A 20,176-nucleotide genomic window follows, 5' to 3' on the forward strand; every position below is an offset into this window, starting at 1 on the left:
ATATCTTCTGTTGAATATGTCATTCAAGATCCTTCCTTGCCAGACCTTTAGTAATTGGAGAAAAATGTCTTTAGGTGAATTGTCTGAAAATAAATCACTTCAATCTGCAGAGAATGTTATTCTTTATTTAAGTACTCTGGAGTTTCTGGGAAATCCTCTCTACTTTTTTTTCTTGGCAGGGCACTGTATTTATTTGTGATTTTTAATCATATGCCAAAAAATATTCTCTCTCGCTCTCTTTGACTGAAGGTACTAATTAACTGGAGGTAAATTCTCTCTTCTGCACAAGAGGATCACAAGGATGCTTTGTTTCAAAAAAAAAAAAAAAGCATAGATTTCCAAGGCACACAAAGCATTTTGCAGGAGCTGACCTAATAATTTCACATAAAATTCCTATGAGTCACTTTAAGGAACAAACAGCCTTTTGTGTCCCATTTCACAGATAAGAAACTAAACCAGAGAGGCATAAAATGACTTTATTAGATGGGAAATTATAGGTCCCGCAGGTCAAGCCAGACTGCTGGCAGGCAAGTTCTTAAAAACCACATTTCCTTCCTAAGGAAACTTTTACAATTGTTTTGTTTTGTTTTTTTGTTTAAGATTATGATATCTGTTTCATTTAAATCCCCTTTTTAACATATCCTACTGGAAATGACGCAGTATTTAATTTTACTTTTGTATTTGTCTTTGATTTCATGACATAAAATACGTTTTCCATTCACCAGCTTGTATTTTGACTTGCAGAGCTTCTGAGAGGAATCAGTGCATGCTGTGCCTGAGCTTATCAAGGGTGAAGGAGCAGGTGGGTCCTGCAACTACACCTGGGGACTGTGTCTTTCTTGTCACTCTACTCTCTACTCATTCTTGTATTCTCCCAGCTTGTGCTCCCTTCAGAACAGGATGGCCTTGCTCCAAATCAGCCTTCTAGAATTTGAGAACAGTCACTTTGTGAATGATTTTGTGAATTTATGACTACTTGAGTTAGAGAAGAATTAGGAGAGATAACTTCATCATTCCATCAGACCAGGACTCATGGACCTGCTGCATATTTGTGGAAGAGTCATGGCCATCCCTTGAAATAAAGTCTTTTATCTCTTGGCAACATTTTCCAAGTGTGGCCTTTAAACCATCTGCATTAAAACCAGGAGGTGAGGAGGGGCAGAGGTTTAAAAATGCAGATTCCTTGGTCCCACCCCAGGCCTAATGAGCCAGAATTTCTGGGACAAGTCCTGGGAGTCTGCATTTTAGGACCATCCCAAGGCGATTATTATGCACTGTGATTATTTTTTTAAAAAAGAGCTGTTTTAAGTGGCAAATTATCCTATATAAAGAAGTTTTGTCTTGGATTGCAAATCAAAGCATGGTAAGAGAGGTAGAGAATATTCTATGACATTTTTTTTGGGATGCTGTGATGATTTTCTTTAAGGGACTAAAATATTAGAAAATGTCTTTTGACAGAGATGAAATCAATGGCCTGAAAATAAATATTTTACCTCTGTACAGCTTCTCTGTTTTATTACTGCTGTTGGAACATGCAAGCCTGTCTTTTGGAAGTGTGGCTTTTTAATACATCATATATTTTGACTATGTTATATATGGGTCATTTTAACCAAACTTGTTCTTCAAGTACTTAGATTGATGAAAACTTTGGTTGGTTGGCTGGTTATTTGACATCATCTTTTCCACATTACAGTTACTACAGATATTAGAAATGATTCATTTCTAATTCTGGTCTTATTTCTTACACTAGTTAGATTTTGTTTGCTTATCAACTGGAATTTATCAGCAGTTATTTTAATTTATTTAACTGTTATTTTTAAAGTAAATAAGATTTGTCTTAAATCGTTGCCCAGGTATATGATTGAGAAGAAGAGAAATGAAGCAAAGGAGATAGGCAGGTAAAGCAGATTTTCAGCAAGAGGAATTGGATTGGCAGCATATGAAGGAAACAGTCAGGATTAGAATACAAGACTTGCTTTTTTTGTCTAGGTTGAATCCCTCCATAACAATGGAGGAAGAAGGGTTAGCCCAGATGGTGGGGTTCCTAGAGGAAAAAATCCCTTTCCTGAGGCTAAGTATATCGAGAGGTCAAAACCAAGAGTTGCACGAGGCGTTAGGTCCAGTGCACCAAGGAGTAAGTGATGGAGGATACTAAACCAGGAAGTGGACTGCTGCAAAGGGGTAGTGCAGGTTGAGTGAAGCAGAAAGCACTTGGACCACTTTGCTGGAAATTATTTTATGATCAACAGCTGCTTTTTATGTGCCAGCTGCTGCATGGAGAGATAGGAAGGCCAGCTCCTATTTAAAAACTGGGCTACAGATGGCATGGACTGCAAGTTGTAGATGATTGTTTTACAAACTGTGGGTCTCCGCCCATTGGTGGGTCATAAAGTAAATTAGTGGATAGCAAAAGGTTTTTGTTATTGTCCTAAAACAACAGAATAGAATATGTTAGGATAGAATAGAACACAATAGAGAATACCAGAGTGCATTAAGCATGGCAAGGAAAAGCATTATTGGGGGAAATGTTCATTTGTGTGTGTATATACCATGTTATAATGTGAGATGTATTTCTTAGTGTACGCCAAGGTCAAAAAAAGTTTGAGAAACTGAACAGGCAACTTCAGTATAGTTAGGCCCATAATGTAAGTTAGTCTTGGCTCAGCCTTTGGTCAACCCCGTACCTTCCCTTCCATGGTGACCTTGTCTTAAGCCTAATCAAGGTAAGCTTCCTGGGAATCCACATAGCCACCAGCAACAGCTTTTCCTGTAACCCCTTCCCATGCACCAGGCCTTTTAACTGGACTTCTGTCCTAACTGGCACTCAAACGCCCAGCTAGTCCTGGAACCCTGCTCTTAAAGCCCAGAGCAACCTGCTTCTTTCTCCCTTGTCCTGTCTTCCCAAGGATACAGACTGAGCCATCTGAGCCCTCATATGCGCTGGAGTCCAGTGCTCACCCATATGCATCCCGCCTGGAGCTGTGTCCCTGCCGTAATTAGGAACATCACCACTGCTAGAAGCTGTGGCTACTACTAATGTCCCAGGTCACCTATGGCCCGCCTCTCAGCTGGAACCGAGGCTCACAATCACTTATCAGAGCTTGAGCATCTTCAGAGGAGTAGTTCTCAAAGGGTGGTCCCCACCGGAGCAGCATCAGCACACCTGGACTTGTTAGAGACACAAATAATTCTACTGAATTAGAAACTTTAGGGAGGGGGCCCAGCATTCTGTGTTATGATTCTGCCTCGGGATGATTCTGCCGCAGGTCAAAATGTAAGAAAATCTTCTAGGGCAAAGGCCAATGTACTGGAGAATCTATTAACAACTAATAACGAAGTCAGAACATTTTTGTTTTGTCTGCCCTCACACAGATTACATATGCTGGTGTCCAGCTCAAATGAAATGTGTTCATCTATTAACTTTTAGCACCTTATAACAGGAATTCTCACTGCAATCTTTGTTCTTATAGTTTTACCCAATTGATATATGAGGATGTTTAGGTAGGCCTGATTAAATAAGAGCAGAGCAGATAATAACAGAAATGTTTTGAGGTTTGCAATGGTTTCCATAACGTTTTGAATTGCGAAATTTCACTTGCTACAGTTCCTGTTCCAGCTGGGACTCGCAGCAAAAGAGATATACATCTCACAAAGCAACTTTTTCTCATGAAAACATAAACCAGTATCCTTGCCGCACCCCTCCCCCTTACACTCAAGAGGTTCAGATAAGATCCAGATATCAGGTTCCTCAACTCAAGTATGCCTTTTGTAGTTTTCCCATCAGCTATCGCCTTCAAGTCCAGATTACTCTCCATACTATAGTAATTGAAATGTACCCACTTTGAAAAGACTGCATAACTTGGTGAAAAACAAAATTTCTCAACATAGTTTGGTCTAGGATCCATTTACAAACTTTGTGGTAAAGAGACCATCCCTTCCAATTATCAGCTTATTATTTTGTCAGTCCTTAGCCTTCTAATCCCAATGGCAGCCGTGAGCACGGATTTACCCACACTTACATACATGTTCACCATCTCTGATGTTTTTACTTTACAAACTGGAAACACAGATGTAGAACACAACACAAACTAAGAATCAGCCCATACAAATACATATAGAACCAGGGCCCTCGAGTTCTTCTCCTACCCTATCGGTAACTAGCTGTACTGGACAGATCATTTTTCTTTTTGTCTGCCCAGCATCCCTTCCTTGGGGAATGACTTCTCCGTCACTTGTAGTATCTTCCTTGAACCATGTGTGGTAGGTGGAATGATTCCATCTTCCTGCTGAAGGAGTATCCATGTGTCCCATGCCGGGTCACTCTCAGAACCTAGCCCAATTTCCTGGGCACCATGAATATATGAGGCATGGACCCTGCCCCAAGCTGGGCCAATTTTGTGTTCCCAACCCTCTCATCCTGAGAACCCACTGCTCTTCTCTATAACCATGAACAACAGAGGTTGCCATCATCTGGAACTTCTAGGAGGCCATTGTGCCAAGTCCCAGGGAGAACCTGAGAGGGGAGCCAGGCACACACAGGTGTACCCAAGAGGCCTGGAACAAGTAACGCACAAGCTCAGGCACACCCCTCTAACTCCCCAGTTACCTGTGTCAATTAATTCTACTTTTTAGCAAAATGGTTTTGGCCATTTGCAATCAAGAGAGTTCCACATAATTTGCTGCATACTCTTGTAAAGTTGGTTTTCTAATTTATTCAATGAATGGACAAGTTGAATCTCAATGGCTTTTTTCCAGATCTATGATTCTAAAGGAAAAAATTCTATTCCCTACCCTGACAGATTATTTTCTGAGATAGCAAACCAATTTATCTATTCCCATACCAGTTTTGTTTTATTTCAGTAAAATAAAATTTGTTCTCCCTAGATTTTATGTAAAGATTAAGTTCAAAGTTATGGATACTGTGAAGAGGAAGTCCTACTTCTGGCCTGCTACAAAGAAATTCCCTGGATGGTGAGTCGGCACTGGAGGCTGCAAACACAGCTGTGTAAGGCTCCTGTCTTCTTACCACTGACCTTGCCTTGTAACTGGTGCATCAGCCCCTTATTTGGTTCTGGTGAGAATCCAAACAAAGAGCAAAAGCAAGATGCCTTGATAATATTTGCTGACGTATCGTGAGCAGTTATATCATAAGTACAGGAACATTGGTGTCCCTGATAAACCCTAATAAACACAAGAAAAGTTTACATTGCTCTATAAACAGTTTTTATATATAAATGTCACATGAAAGGCAGTGAGATTAAAGATTTATGCCATGGGGGTGCCTGGAAAACATCACCCAAGCACTATTGTTCCTTTGGCAATAGATGTAGTGGGCCCTACCAATTGTTTAAACTGGCCTCTCTTTCTTAGAAACCTACATTGTCAAAGTAGTCCTTTGTTCTCAGTGTATATGTGTAGAATGTTGTTAAAGAGAACTGGGGCCATTTTATTTCTTTTATAAAGAAACAAAAGGCTTGAAGCAAATGTGAGGAAATGCTAACAGATTATACTTTTGGGTAATGGGGACACAGGTGTTTTTTTTTCTTTGTTTATAAAAATATTTGGTTTCTACCAATGACACCAAGTTATCACCCATAATAATGGGACTCCAAAAGGATAAATGAGTTGATTTTCTGTCCTTACAATTCTCTTAATGATGGGGCAGGGGGGTGAGTTCTCACCAAGTTTCAGGACGTGGACCCCAGAGATGAAAAATAAACTGCTTTTAGATGAGAGACTTGAAACATTGAAACTTGAATGAGACTCAGAACCTGAAATTTGAAATAAGGCCAGAATGCCAAGGTACCGAACTTGGAATCTATCCCCAAACCTGTTGGAGTGGTACAGAGCAAAAGATCAATTTGTCATTTGGTCAGGCAGTCTGTTTCCCTTGAAGATGGGAATTCTGGAAAAAAAAAAAAAAAATGAAAACCTAAACTGCCACAGAGGAAATCCTGCAAGGCCAACCCAGAAATTTTACCTGCAAAGGGAATATATTTTAGTTTGCATGTTGTAAGAATGTGACTTTTTAAAAGGAAAATTTATTAAGTTGCAAGTTTATAGTTCTAAAGCCATGAAAATGTCCAAATTAAGGCAAGACTGTAAGAATGTCCAATCTAAGACATCCAGGGGAAAATATCTTGGTTCAAGAAGGCTGATGACATTTAGGGTTTCTCTCTCAGCTGGAAAGGCATGTGGTGAGATCTGCTAGCTTCTCTTCAACAGCTTCCCCAGGGCTCTGTCTGTTCTGTTGGCTCTGTCAGTTCTGGTAGCTCTAAAGCTTTTTCTAAAATGGTTCCCTCTTAAAGAGCTCCAGTAAGCAAACCCCACTTTGACTGGAAACCATCTAATCAAAAGTTACCACCCACAATTGGGTGGGTCATATCTCCATGGAAACAATAAAAAAAACTCTACCCAGTAATATTGAATGAAGATTAATGGACATGGCTTTTCTGGGGTACACAACAGACTCAAACTGGCATAGCATATGCATATAAACTATATAATTCTTTGGCAGAGGTGCTGGTTTGAAGGATTATGTGCCTTAGAAAAGCCATGTTTTAATCCTGATCCAATCTTGTGGGCGCACCCATTTCTTTTAATCCCTATTTGATAATGTAGGTTGGAATCTTTTGATTAGATTATCTCCATGGAGATGTGACCCACGCAATTGCGGGTGGTAACTTCTGATTAGATGGCCTCTATGGAGTTGTGACTCCACCCATTCCAGGTGGAGTCTTGATTAGTTTTTCTGGAATGCTTTAAGAGAGGAAGCATTTTGGAAAAAAGCTTGAGAGCATCAGAGCCACAAGAACCATAAGAGCCCATGCAGCCAGAGATGTTTGGAGCTGAAGAGAGAAAATGTCCCAGGGGAGCTTCATGAAACAAGAAGCCTGAAGAGAAAACCAGCAGACATTGCCATGTTCGCCATGTGCCTTTCCAGTTGAGAGAGAAACCCCAAACCTCACTGGCCTTTCTTAAATGAAAGTAACCTCTTGTTGGTGCCTTAATTTGGACATTTTTATAGATTTGCTTTAATTTGGACATTTTCATTATTTTAAAACTATAAACTTGCAACTTAATAAATTCCTCTTTTTAAAAGCCGCTCTGTTTCTGGTATATTGCATTCTGGCAGCTAGCAAACTAGCCAGCTAGACTAGAACAAACTAGCAACAGTTCTAGCAAACTAGAACAGAAGATAATTTAGATTTTTAGTGCTGTAGCATTATCTGTCATTTTCATTATTGTTCTACCACTGCTTAATGTGGAGAATTTTTTTGTAGCATAAAAGAGCTTTGTTCACATTTGCACATTTCTTTAATCAACTCTAATGTTATTAACACAGTGTTTACTTTACAAATGGAAGTGTTATACACCAAAGGAATTTTTCAAATGTTCCTTTTATGCCGTGTAATGTGTCAATTATTGGTAAATATTATTCATTCATGGAATCTGGCTTTATAATGACTTGAAATATATTGTTGTAAGCAGAGAAGCCAGCTTCAGTTGGTACTCAGATATTCCCTGTTCTCTTTTAGAAATTATCAGACATCCTTAAAGCGAAGACCCTGACCCTTCAATAGAAGATGGGCAAATAAACATGCATTTCAATCTTTTATGTTAAAATAAAATATTTAAGATATACAAACACCATTTTTTATGATTCCCCAAATTACACTGACATTTTAATCTAATGTGCCAGTAAACAGTCACAATACTTCTTTCAGCATGGACTTATTTATTATTTTTCCATTTTTATAATCAACCCATAGCTGAAGTATGAGATACTTAATTACATTTATAGAACAGGGTGCAAATGCTAAAAGCCTGAATATGCAAACGGAAAGATAGAACTGAGAGAACACAGAAGTCAAAAGAGAAAAGATTGATTAGTTTACGGGGAGCTAAATGCCCCCACTTATGTAGTGAATAGTCAAGGAGATACCACCTAAAATTAAACGATCAAAAATACAGACTTAAGCATAGTGAATAGAACACAGATACAAAGGTTATCATGAACTAAAAATAATATAACTTTAAGGGAGAGGATTTTTTAAAAACTATGTAAAACAAAACTTTCACCTCTAGAAGCACAGACCAGTTGTGATAGTTTTAGCTGAAAAATATTTATTTCATTCAGAAGACTACTGAGGGCCACAAGAAGGAATGAAGTTGTGCGGCATACAACTAGGTAAGTAAACCTATAGGACTGTATGTTGAATGAAATGGCAGAAACAAAAAGACAAATATTATTGTGCCTCATTCATATTGACTAATTATATGAACTTGGAGAATTGAAGTCAAGAGCATGGGTTATCACGTTGGGACTTATTGTAAAGGACCCTAGATTGTAAGCTCTTACAGCAGTCACTTCTATTCCAGAGTTGTCATCGTTATTCTAAATTCTGAGATACTGAGCCATTTGTGTATAAACTGGCCATTCCCTGAAACTTTGGGTATTTATGTAACACCTGAGACTCTGAGTTAGAACTCTGAAGCTATGAAAGTCAACTTTACCCCATACAGGAACTGTTAAAAAAAAAATTGAAAAAGTGATCAACTAGAGATATGAATGAAGCTGATCTGGATAGGACTAAAGTATATCAGAATACAAGGTAAAGGATGATATAGTCCATATTTTAAAACTTCATCTTCTGTGTAAGACCAAAGGGAGAGATGTTTATTTGGTGAAAAATTTGTATTTTGGGTAGTGCAATATCTAATTTAACTTGTGTGGTCAGTTTATTTGAATACCATAATTATATGGAATCTTGAATAGGGCATGAGATCTTATTGGTTTGAACAACTTAGTGTGATACCCCAATATATCCCAGAGTAATTTGGGCAGAGAATTAAAAAGTACTTGCAAAGTCCCTTTGGGGGACTGGAAAGAAAAGAGGAAATATTAAACTTCCCCATCTGGGGAACTCCTGTTATTCTCACATGCAGTGGGGACCATCAACTTGGAGTTCACCCCTGTGAAACTTATTCCTGCAAAGAAGAAGCTAAACTTACTTATAATTATGCTAAAGAGTCACCTCCAGAGAACCTCCTTTGTTGCTCAGATGTGGCCTCTCTCTCTAAGCCAACTAGGCAGGTGAACTCACTGCCCTCCTCCTAAATGGAACATAATTCCCAGGGGTGTAAATCTCCCTGGCAATGTGGGACAGGGCTCCCAGGATGAGCCAGTACCCGGCATCATGGAATTTAGAAAGCCTTCTTGACCAAAAGGGGAAAGAGAGAAATGAGACAAAATAAAGTCTCAGTGGCTTAGAGATTTCAAACAGACTTGAGAGGTTATCTTGGAGATTATTTTTATGCATTAATAGATATCCCTTTTTAGCTTATGGTATATTGGAGTGACTGGAGGGAAGTACCTGAAACTGTTGAGCTATGTACCAGTAACCTTAATAATTGAAGATGATTGTATAACTATACAGCTTTTAAAATGTGACCATGTGATTGTTAAAACCTTGTGTCTGCTGCTCCTTTTACTCAGGGTATGGACAAATGAGTAAAAAATAATAATAATAAGGATTAAAAAACAAATAAATAATAGGAGGGGGATAAAGGATGAAAAATTGGATAGATTGAAATACTAGTTTAAGGAGTGTGGGATGTATGAGTTTTTAAAATTTTTTTTCCTAGTGTGATGCAAATGTTCTAAAATGATCATGGTGATGAATACACAAGTATGTAATGATATTGTGAGCCACTGATTGTATATTATGGATGGACTGTGTGTGTGTGTGTGTGTGTGTGTGGAGATTTCTAAATAAAAATATTGTTTTTAAAAATATTTGGGCAGCATTGTCCAATTGAACTTTCTTTGATGATGGAAACATTCTAAATCTGCACTGTTCAGTGTGGTAGCCACTAACAACATGGGGCTTTTGAGGAACTGAATTTTCATTAACTCTTAATTTTAATGTCCACATGTGGCTAGTGGTTATCATGTTGGACATTGCTTTTCTAGGGACTCACTTATGGAAAGGGCATTCATGGTGGTCCCTCCCTTCCTGAGCCTTCCCTTTTGACATGAAAAGGATTCCACTAAAGAAAAGAAAATATTAGAAAGTAGAAGATACAAATGTCTTTTCCTTCTCCTAAAAATGGGGCAGGTTCATTGAAGTGTGTCATGTAAAGATTTTGGAAAGCTTGTCCTAATTTTTACTAATAAAAGATAAAGAGGGCCAAATCAACTTTTTTCATTCTTAAAGTTACTGTTTTTAAATAGCACTAGCACATTAATCTCATTGTTAACTTCATAAATTTTCATAGTTTGGGAATAAAAAGTTATGAACTAGACTAAATATAAGCTTAAGGTTTTAGCCTATTTGAATTCTTGATCTTTCTTATTTTTCAGAGCTGTCTCTTTGATTTCAAAGATCTCACTAAGAGTGTTGTTATTTCATCTGTCTCTAATTCTGGGCTTCCTGCTCTGAGTTTGTTTCTTGATACTTGCCATAAGTCTTGTGAAAACCTCCCTATATCACTGATACTTGCCTTCTATAATTGCAAGTCTTTGTGTGTACAGCCCAGTAATGACAATAACTCATTCTGGCATGGAAATTTCATTCTATTTTATATGCCATAATATTAGAATTTCTATTTCTTCATTTGTGAAATATTTAGGGGCATATTTTCACATGGAGAATATGTAGATATTTAGTTGCTTAGATACTTTGAGTATATAAAATAAAAAGTTCCTTATGTAAATTTTTTAAAACTATTTTTTAAATAAACTTCTATATTTGTTTTAAGAACTATTGCTGTCTGTTTTTTATTTTTGAGACATGCCTCTATCTCCAGCCTTAATTACTGTTACTAAATACTGTGAGACCACAACCATTGGCTTTACAAGGTCCTGTTTGTCCAGCTGAAAGAGTTTTCTATTTGCCACTTTATTTCTTTCAAATGTCTTAAAGGTGTTATAACCCATCCATTGCTTTGTTCTTTACTCTAAACCTTGCAGTAAAGCCTTAAACAAGACCATGTCCTGCTGGCAGTGTCTAAATTTGACCTACACCTTTAGATTGTCTCTTAATTTAAAAAATCTCTTATTGAATAGAAAGAGGTGAGAATTTTTTTCCTAAACTGACGAGTTTCACATTCTCTATAGTCCCTCTAAATTCTATTTGTAAACCAGCCAGTTATTTTTTGAGATTATCATATGTATCTAAAAGAAACCAGCTAATATTTTGACATTCTAATAGAAACCATCTTGCCCAAACACGCAAGTTCATTGGTTACATTTTCTATCTTCCAAGTTATCACAGAAAAAATGTTCTACCAAATAGTTCATAGTTACATAACATGGCTCACCATTTTTTTCAGGATTCTATGATAGTCTTTACAACACTTTTCCAACTCACATCTACTTTCTAGTCCTAAAGCCAATACCATGTGTTTTAGGTTTTTGTGGTAGTCAGCATACCATTTATGAATGAAAATTTCTGTATAGGTTTGTTATTGCTAAAAAAAAAAAAAATGGTACATAACAAACAGCTACAAAATCTCAGTGGTATGCAACAATAAGCATTTATTTAGTTCATATATCTTCAGATTGGTTGAGGGTATATTGATCTAAACTTGGGTAGCTTATTTGGGTGGCTTTACTCCATGTATCTCTAATCCTCCTCCTGGCACTTGTCCACTAATCTAAATGTGTTCTTTTCATGGCAACAGCAGAAGTCAAGAACCCAAGACCTATCATCCCAGAGCATGTTCGGTCTTTCTTGTGTCACATCTGCTACCATCCCATTGGCCAAAGTCAATCACAATCTAAACCCAAAATCAAGACGTGGGGATGTGCCCTCTGCTCACTATGAAGTCAAAGAAAGTTGCGTGACCAAGTCCAACATTAATGAAATGGGGAGTATACTTCTTCCAAAGAGGTGAGGAGGAAAGAGAGAATACTTCTGGCAATAATCAAACTTACCACAAAAATTCTTTGTACTCAAAGATCTCCAACTTATGTAGCAATTATGAAAAATATCAAAAGTAAAACTAAGAATTTTTACATTAAAATCACTCTGGTTATTCTAATCAAAAACAGGAAATTCATTGGAGGTGTGCGGAGTAATTTATAGAATCAAAGGAAGAGGATAATCTAAGCATCCAGACTTCAGAAAGAATTAGAACCAGAAAAGCTACAGAGATCTAGGAAGCAGAAACTAATAATTTCTTGGGGATTCTGCCACAGAATGGAGGAAACTTTTCCATCCTCAAATCACTCTTCCCAAGAGGAAGAATGTAAATGAGCAGTATATCTCTGCCTTCACCAGTGAGGAGACCGATGATGTCCCACCAGAATTACATATAACTGGGGAGAATCAATCCCGACAGGAAAATCAGTGTTCTTATTTGAATTAAGGGGACTGGATGCTGGATAGGTTAAAAAAGAAGGAGTAAGAGAGAGAGAGTTGTGCATACAAGCTACCTTATGAATCAATCTATTGGAATTTTAAGGATGTTAGTCCTGTCTGAAACAGTATATGGAGTTGGCCCACTTACATATTTGTCTTACTTTGCAAATATTGCTATAGTAAATATCAAAGACTGGTTGGCTTAAGCAACAAGAACTTATTGTCTCACAGTTTTGGATTCTAGAAGCTCAATATCAAGGTGTTGGCAGTTTTCTCTGAAGCTCTGGCGATGGCTTGCTAGCCATCCATAACTCAGAATCTGCTTCCATCACATGCCATCTTTCTCTTTTCTGTCTCGTAATTCCTCTGGTTATAAGGATTTCAGTTATATTGGCTTGAGTTCCACTTTGATTCAGTTTGGCCTTGTCTTAACTAGGAAGATCTTTGAAAGTCCTACTTACAAATGGGTCAACACACAATTGGGGGTTAGGACTTGAATATGTCTTTGTAGGGGACATGTTCCATCCATAACAATGTATTTACCCAATAACAACTTAAATGAAGAAACAAATCTATATCACTCTAGTAAACGTTGCATATTCGAGGTTTTAGAATTAAAAGACTTGGATTAAAGTTCCACTTCTTTTATTTAGTACTTATATGACCTTGGGGAAGTCCCTTAGGCTCAAACTTGTCATTTGTAAAACAAAAAAAAAAACTGCCAATCTATCTCTGCTTGTTGTTGTGAAGCTCAAATGAATTAGCAGATACATGTACAAAAGTGTTTTAAAACTGAAAAGTGATTCCTATGTGACAGAAATTCTAAAGTGTCTAATGACACTGGCACCAGTTTAAAATTTATTGCAAAGACCAAGCTTGGCCACCACACCCTCCAAATCTTTGACCATTTATTATTTTACCTCCAAATGCTGGCATGTCAAGAAAACTTTTCCCAGTTAATTATTTTTTGTCATAGGAGAAAGATCTCTGACTGTGCTACATCTAAAGACTGAAGGAGGGGAGAACGGATGGTTATTTACATACTAAGCACATTGGTATAGGGTCTTAATGAGATTGAAGGATGGGGGTTTGTTAGTGTATAGGCCAGTATTCCATCATCACAGAAGGTACCAGGTTGGAAAAATATTCAATATACCCACAAGGTGAAATGATAGAGGCAGACAGACAGAGAGACCTAGAGAGAGAAATCCTTCTTTGCATTGAGAACTCAAGCTCAGGTTTGCCCAGGGAATAGCAGTGTCTATGTACATACAAGACAGCACATTATTTAATTCTATACTTCAAGCCTCTCACCCTTTTGGATGTCTTTCATTGAAAGAGATTGCAAATGGGACAAAGAATAGCAAAATGACCAAACAACCTTCATGCGGTCATCTGAGGCAGCGTAAACATAGCAAAGCAGCTCAGCCATGAAGCCAATAAAGATTCCCTCTGGCTTGGGCAGAACAGCTTCACTTTCCATAGAAGCTTACAGGACAAGTGAAGGCGTGCAAAGGTGCAGCAAATGTGAGCAAGCTGGAGGGCCCACACAGAAGCACCAGGCACCTTTCCTTGAAGATCATGGAGTGCTGGGTCAGCCCATTAGGAGAGGGAAGCACTCAGTCTCCATCGACTAAGGATCCTACCTCATGTGACAATTTCTTATGGGATGACTTGCTCAATTCAAGCATGACCACTCAGTCAGGCAACTGTTTCTGTCTTGCCTTGGAATTGATCTCTATTTGTTCTTCCAAATCTGTGGAAAAAAATTGGGGGGAACTTTTTAAATTCGGTTTTTACCTCATAGTGAATTCCCCTTCGTCAGCTCCACTTTCCCTCCATTCAAGGAAAGAGTAACACGCATGTCCTTTGCCTCAGGGAATAGTGGCAGAATCTCTTGGCATTTTCAAGAACTTAAGCCCATTAAGAAACCAGGCCAATGCCTCTGAGGAAATCACCCTTGTGAAGAGTTACCTCAGAGGAAAAAAGAACAAATCAAGGGAGGAAGATATCTTCTCAGGGGTAGAACAAGTTAGAAAAGATAAGAATGAGGGAGAAAATAAAGAGCGCAAAGTCCTGAGTGGGTCTCAGAAAGAAGCCCTCAACACACACGTGTTCAGAAACAGTGACACACAGACAGACAGACACACACAGAGACTCACACACTCCTCACCTACGCTGCTTCCTGAGAAGAACCTCATGGGCTGTGTGCAGGTAGACTGGCCCTTGGTGACCTCACTACAATCCCCATGGTTCAGCCACTGGACTTACGGAGACCCTTAAGGAAAAGAGCCAAACTATCTCATCTTTAGGCATGCAAGGACCAGGAAGCCCATGGAAGTCTCATAGACACCACCATTGTACCAGGAGCTTAGACAGCCCAGGAGAACGTGAGGGAAACTCCGATTTTTCTGAGATGAAATTCCTACCATGTTGGCAGTATGGAGCTGGAAAAAAGAAATTAAGTTGAACTACAGGAAAAAAAAGAAGTCATATGTAGTCTGATCCATATCAGCTACCTGTGTATACTTTTGTCTTCTAATGGGACCCAAACAGATCTCTTTCCTTCATAGTTCCCTACAGCAGTGCCTCGCCAATGTTAATGTGTAGATGAATCGCCTGGAAACTCTTAAAACACAGATTTTTGTTCAGTAAAGGCAAAGTTTCCAGATGCTGCTGATTCTGCTGGTCATGAATAACAAGTTCCCTCCCCCAGATTTATACTGACCTGCACACGTAATAGATACTAGGTTGAATGGAAGGAAAAACAAACAAAAATCATAGTTTAATAATACAAAGAATTCTGGAAGTGTGTTGACTATTCCTCTTTCATAATTTTAATTCTGGGCTAAAATAGAATAGGAGAGATGGAAGATACAACATATACACAATACTATGCTAAATGAAATAATATAGGACATGTTAAAATCATCAATTATTCTTTTAGTTAATATTCATTCATTCAACTAATATTTATTGAGTGTACAAGTATTAGTGCTAGAGATATACACAAAATCCCAACACTCACGGTAGTTACATTCCAAATAAGTACACTATGCTTTGACTATAGGTTAGATAAAGCATTGGACACATATTATCTTGTTTGAACCATAAAAGAACCAGTTTTACAAATGAGAATACTGACAGTCATAATGGTAAAGTGAATGGCCTAAAGCCTGGCATCCAAGAAAAGGTAGCATGTGAACTCTGCCATGTCCTGATTTTCTTCATGTTCTTTCCTCTTCTTTTTATCCAAGGAACAAAATTTACCATTAATACTTTGCTATGCTATGATTATTGAGCCCTTGGTCAAGGCCACAATGTCTAACCACTAGAAAGGCAATTCCAAAAGAAGTTCCCACTTTCTTGACCAAAAGATCATTTTCATTTATGAAAAAGATGTTCACTGGGAGAGTGAAAATCAGGAGGAATCTAATTGATGATTTCCATCTGGAAAACAGAGGCAGAAATCTCATGTGTGAATCAGTTTAAATATCCATCTCTATTTTTAATGCTTTGTGAATGTATCTGCCTTTCATGAAAGACAAAGTTATGATGCAATGGTTATTACTGTAAGACAAGCCTTCAAAAAAGCCCAGCTTCTGACAACATGAAAAACAGTTTCTGAAAACTGTAAAGAATTAATAGGTCTAGTAGGTCATACATCTTCTAACGCCTTGCGAGGGCATTTCTCTCCAAACTCTACAAAGTGAACTGTAGTAAGATCTTCTGGAGTAAAACTGATAGAGCTGCATTTCAGACAAAATTCTCAGAACTGGCATTCTGCTGCCCAGGGGCTGGAGAGATAATGGGGAGCTGTGGGGAGAAATGCAGGTGAGCTGGGTCAGCATACCGTACCTGAGGCCCTCATTAAATTGTTTTTCATGATTGAAAAATTGAAAAAAATTTCTCCTGCTATAACTGGAATCTTCTCTTATTTAGGTAGTTCTCTTCTACATAATATGCTTAGTCAATGCAGTGGCCCAATTAACTTGCTAATAGATAGTGGTAAAGAAATGCACATATTAAATGCAGGCTGCAGAGTGCATGCAACATTCAATTAGCCTTATAATTGCTTCAACATAGTAGCAACGAGATTAGTTTGGGGGGGCTATTGCAAGGCAAGGATAAGCTTGGTGCCCATCTGCTATCACCAGGTTGAGCATCGTGTACCCCAGGCAGCCCTGCTTTACTACTGGGGAGCCAACATAATCCTAAATATCTTCCCCCTTTGCTTTCAGAAGTGTCCCCATTTAGACAACACATTATTAGTCACTTTATTCCTCACTACTCTTATTTTTGCACCAACTTCACTGCTTGCAAATTTGCTGATTGTGCTGGGAATTCTGCCATGAAGATGGAAAAAAGTGATCAATATAGATCTGAGAGTCTCCTGATTAGGGAAGTGGTGGGGTGAATCAATAGTAACAGCAACACCACCTTTGATATTCATCGTGAATACTTGAGAAGACTTATAGATTTTTTAAAATTACTAATTAATATTTTTCATGTGGGCAAATGCTATCATTATCACCACATGACAGATGATGAAAAGTTGGTTAAAAAGTATCTGAGCACCTACTTGATAATGTGCATGATTATAGGTGACTGGGCATCAGAACACCTAAAATATGTATCTTTGTTGTTGTTATTGTTCTAGCCTCAAGATGTTTATAATCTATTGTGGGAAAGCACAATCTAATGAAAAGAATTAAGCAGTAGCAAGTGACAGATACAGACTGATATAACACCTAAGTGTTGCAAGTTCTCTTCCAAGGTGGCATAAGTGTGCCTCATAGTTAAAACTTGAGGGAGCAGAGGGGAGACAGAAAATAAACTCTTATCAAGCACATGCTGCATCTCATTGGTGCTGGCTTGAAACTGCTCTGTGCCCCAGAAAAGCCTATGCTCTTTTAATCCATCCATGTGGATGCAGACCTCTTGTTGGGTGGGACCTTTTCCTTAGGTCGTTTTCATGGAGATGTGACCCAGCTCTTTCAAAGTGGGTCTTAATCCCCTTGCTGGAGTCCTTTATGAGAAGATAAAAGGCAGAGACATTCTGGAGAGATCTCAGAGAAAGACAATGCCCCAGGGAAGCAAGAAGGACCCACAGGAGCTGAGAGACCCACTTTTAACCAGAATGCAAGAAGAAGGACCAGCAAATGTCACCAAGTGCCTTCCCATGGGCAGAGGAACCCCAGATGCCAGAAGCCTTTCCTGAGAGAAGGTATGTTCCTTTTGATGCCTTAATTTGGACATTTTCATGGCCTGAGAACTATAAATTTGTTACCTAATAAATCCCCTTTGTAAAAGCAATCAATTTCTGGTATATTGCGTTCCAGCAGCTTTAGCAAAGTGAAACTCCAGTATAACCTAGCTTAAGGTCTTATTTCACTAAATTCTCATTACAGACTGTAGGAGGTTGAATTATGCACCCCAGAAAAGTACATGATCTTAATCTTAATCCCATTCCTGTGGGTGTGAGCCCATCTGTAAACAGGATCTTTTGAAGATATTTTTAGTTAGCATGCGGCCAACTGAATCAGGATGGGTCTTAATCCTATTACTGGAACTTGAAAAAAAAAAAAAGCTGCAGGAAGGAACCAGAAGCTGGAACTTAAGGGAACCTGGAAGAGGAAAGGCATAGACATGTGATGGGAAGGCCAAGAAATCCCAAAGATGTGAATAGGACCCTGGGGATAAAACAAGCCTGCCAGCCTGCCAAAACCATGAGCCAATAAACTCCTATTGTTCAGGCTGTACCATTGTGTGTCAGAGCAGCCAGGAAACTAAGTCACAAGCACTATAAAAGTGATAACATCTCTCTTTTATATAGATAAAGACATGAGACTCTGAGAGGTTAAGAGGGAAACTCGTCCCAGGTCATAAAGTCCACTCCTGATCCAGAAGCCAAAGCCCACATTTTCTCCCTTCTACCACATTGCCTTCATTTTCCATATTCCAGAGCATAGGTTGCCAATATAACAAATTCCACAACTGTCTAATCTTAGGAACTAATTCAATACTGTGCAAAATATACTGAAGAAAAAAAACAAAGAAAAAATTAAAATGAGATTAAAAACAAAACAAACCAAGGATTAAAAGAAGACTAATGTTCCACATTGCCTTTATCCACTGTCTAAAAGCAAAATTCTCTGCTGTTCTGTACAATTTGGTGGAAAAAGAAGGATTGTATAAAAATACATATTTATTGGGTGGGCCACGGTGGCTCAGCAGGCAGGAATGCTTGCCTGCAATGCCAGAGGGCCTGGGTTCGATTCCCGGTGCCTGCCCATGTGAAAAAAAAAAAAAACTATTTATCCATAAAAAGTATTTGTTGAACTGGTCATGCTGAATTTCCTATGAAGATGACACTTCAGAATTTACCAATCTCTTGTTGCCATTCTCTTCTCCTAATGGTGATTACAACATTATCTCTTATTTAGTGTCACCCTCACTGTGTGTAGGGAAGTGAATTGCTGAGCTGCAAATGAATGCTTAACATGAGTGTTTTTGTCCTGCTATGGATTCAATTCACCCCCAGTTTAACAAATACTTTAAAGTTACAAAGCAAGGTGTTGTATGGAGGAAGAGGATCATGGGAGGAGAAAAGTGATAGGACAATTTAGACATGATTCCTGACCTCAGGTACAATTGTTTTAGTTTCCCCCTTGCCAAAGCAATGCAATGAGAGCTGCAATGTATTGGCTTAAACAATGAAAATCTATTGGCCCATAGTTTTGAGGTTAAGAGATATCCAAAAATCAAGGCATTATCAAGGCAGTGCTTTCTCCCAGGAGACTGGGGCATTTTGGGGCTGACTGCTGACCACCCTTGGTCTTTGGCTTTTCAGTCACATGGCAATGCAGATGGCAGCTTTTCCTGCCTTCTCCCTTCTCTCCTGGGTTCCACTGACTCACAGCTTCTGCTTGCTCCCTCTGTGGCATTGTCTTTACATGTCTGAGTTTCATTTTGCTTATCAAAGGCTCCAGTAATAGGATTAAGACCCATCCTCATTCAGCTGGGCCACACCTTAACTGAAGTGACCTCATCAAAGTTCTGTTTGCAGTGAGCTCACATCCAAAGGAATGGATTAAGTTTAAGAACATGTTTTTCCAGGGTACATAGCTCCAAGTCACCACAACAGTCCAGTAGGAAAATGGAACAAATAGATTTGCAAGATTACAAGTCAAATGTGATGATGCCAAAGGTATAATAAAAGCAAAGAATTGGGAAGTCACTGGTGTCAAGCAACAATGAACTCTAATCTTCCTTTCTCTCCCATGAATAAGCTTCAACCTCCTTATCATTAGAACTAGGTTCATAATACCTTCCATGACTTCCTTACTGTTTTGTTGTAAGGATATAATTTTCAAAGAATGAAATGGGTGAAAAAATTACTTTGAAAACCCTATTTTAGTATACAAAAGAAAGGCACTATTTTAAAAGGAAAACATGGGTCCCATTTAACTGCTTTCATGCAAATGCACTTCATTCAACTTTTTCATAGTCACGCAGGCTTGTGTACATTGGCTGAGAACTAACTCCGGTGGAACTTCGATTCCCATGTCCCTCCCATATCATTGCCTACCCCCTTGGTCTCCTCTTCCAGCCCAGCCCAGACCATCTCTGCTGCTCTCACAAATCTGTCTTCTCCGATGACCTCATGCACACTTAGTACTGCAATATGTTGTGGACCGAAAGTTATACCTCCAGCACAGACTTCTCTGAACGCCGGACTCATTTTATCTGACTGCTTAGTACAGCTTTCCACTCAGACATCTCTAAAGTCTGGAAGGGTCTCACCA

At 38.6% G+C, this 20,176-nt stretch overlaps 1 long non-coding RNA gene across 2 annotated transcripts in view; it reads right to left on the reverse strand.

Annotated features, from left to right (window-relative positions):
• LOC143676599 (uncharacterized) overlaps positions 1–20,176 on the reverse strand; it is a 96,371-nt gene that overhangs the window by 69,832 nt on the left and 6,363 nt on the right. For both annotated transcript variants that reach the window (XR_013172211.1, XR_013172212.1), the window contains exons 3-4: positions 14,542–14,815; positions 14,015–14,124 (exon numbers count right to left, since the gene is read on the reverse strand). This is a non-coding gene — a long non-coding RNA (uncharacterized LOC143676599). The remainder of the gene's footprint in view (positions 1–14,014; positions 14,125–14,541; positions 14,816–20,176) is intronic.

Source organism: Tamandua tetradactyla, chromosome 3 (genome assembly GCF_023851605.1).
Source record: "Tamandua tetradactyla isolate mTamTet1 chromosome 3, mTamTet1.pri, whole genome shotgun sequence".
NCBI lineage: Eukaryota > Metazoa > Chordata > Mammalia > Pilosa > Myrmecophagidae > Tamandua > Tamandua tetradactyla.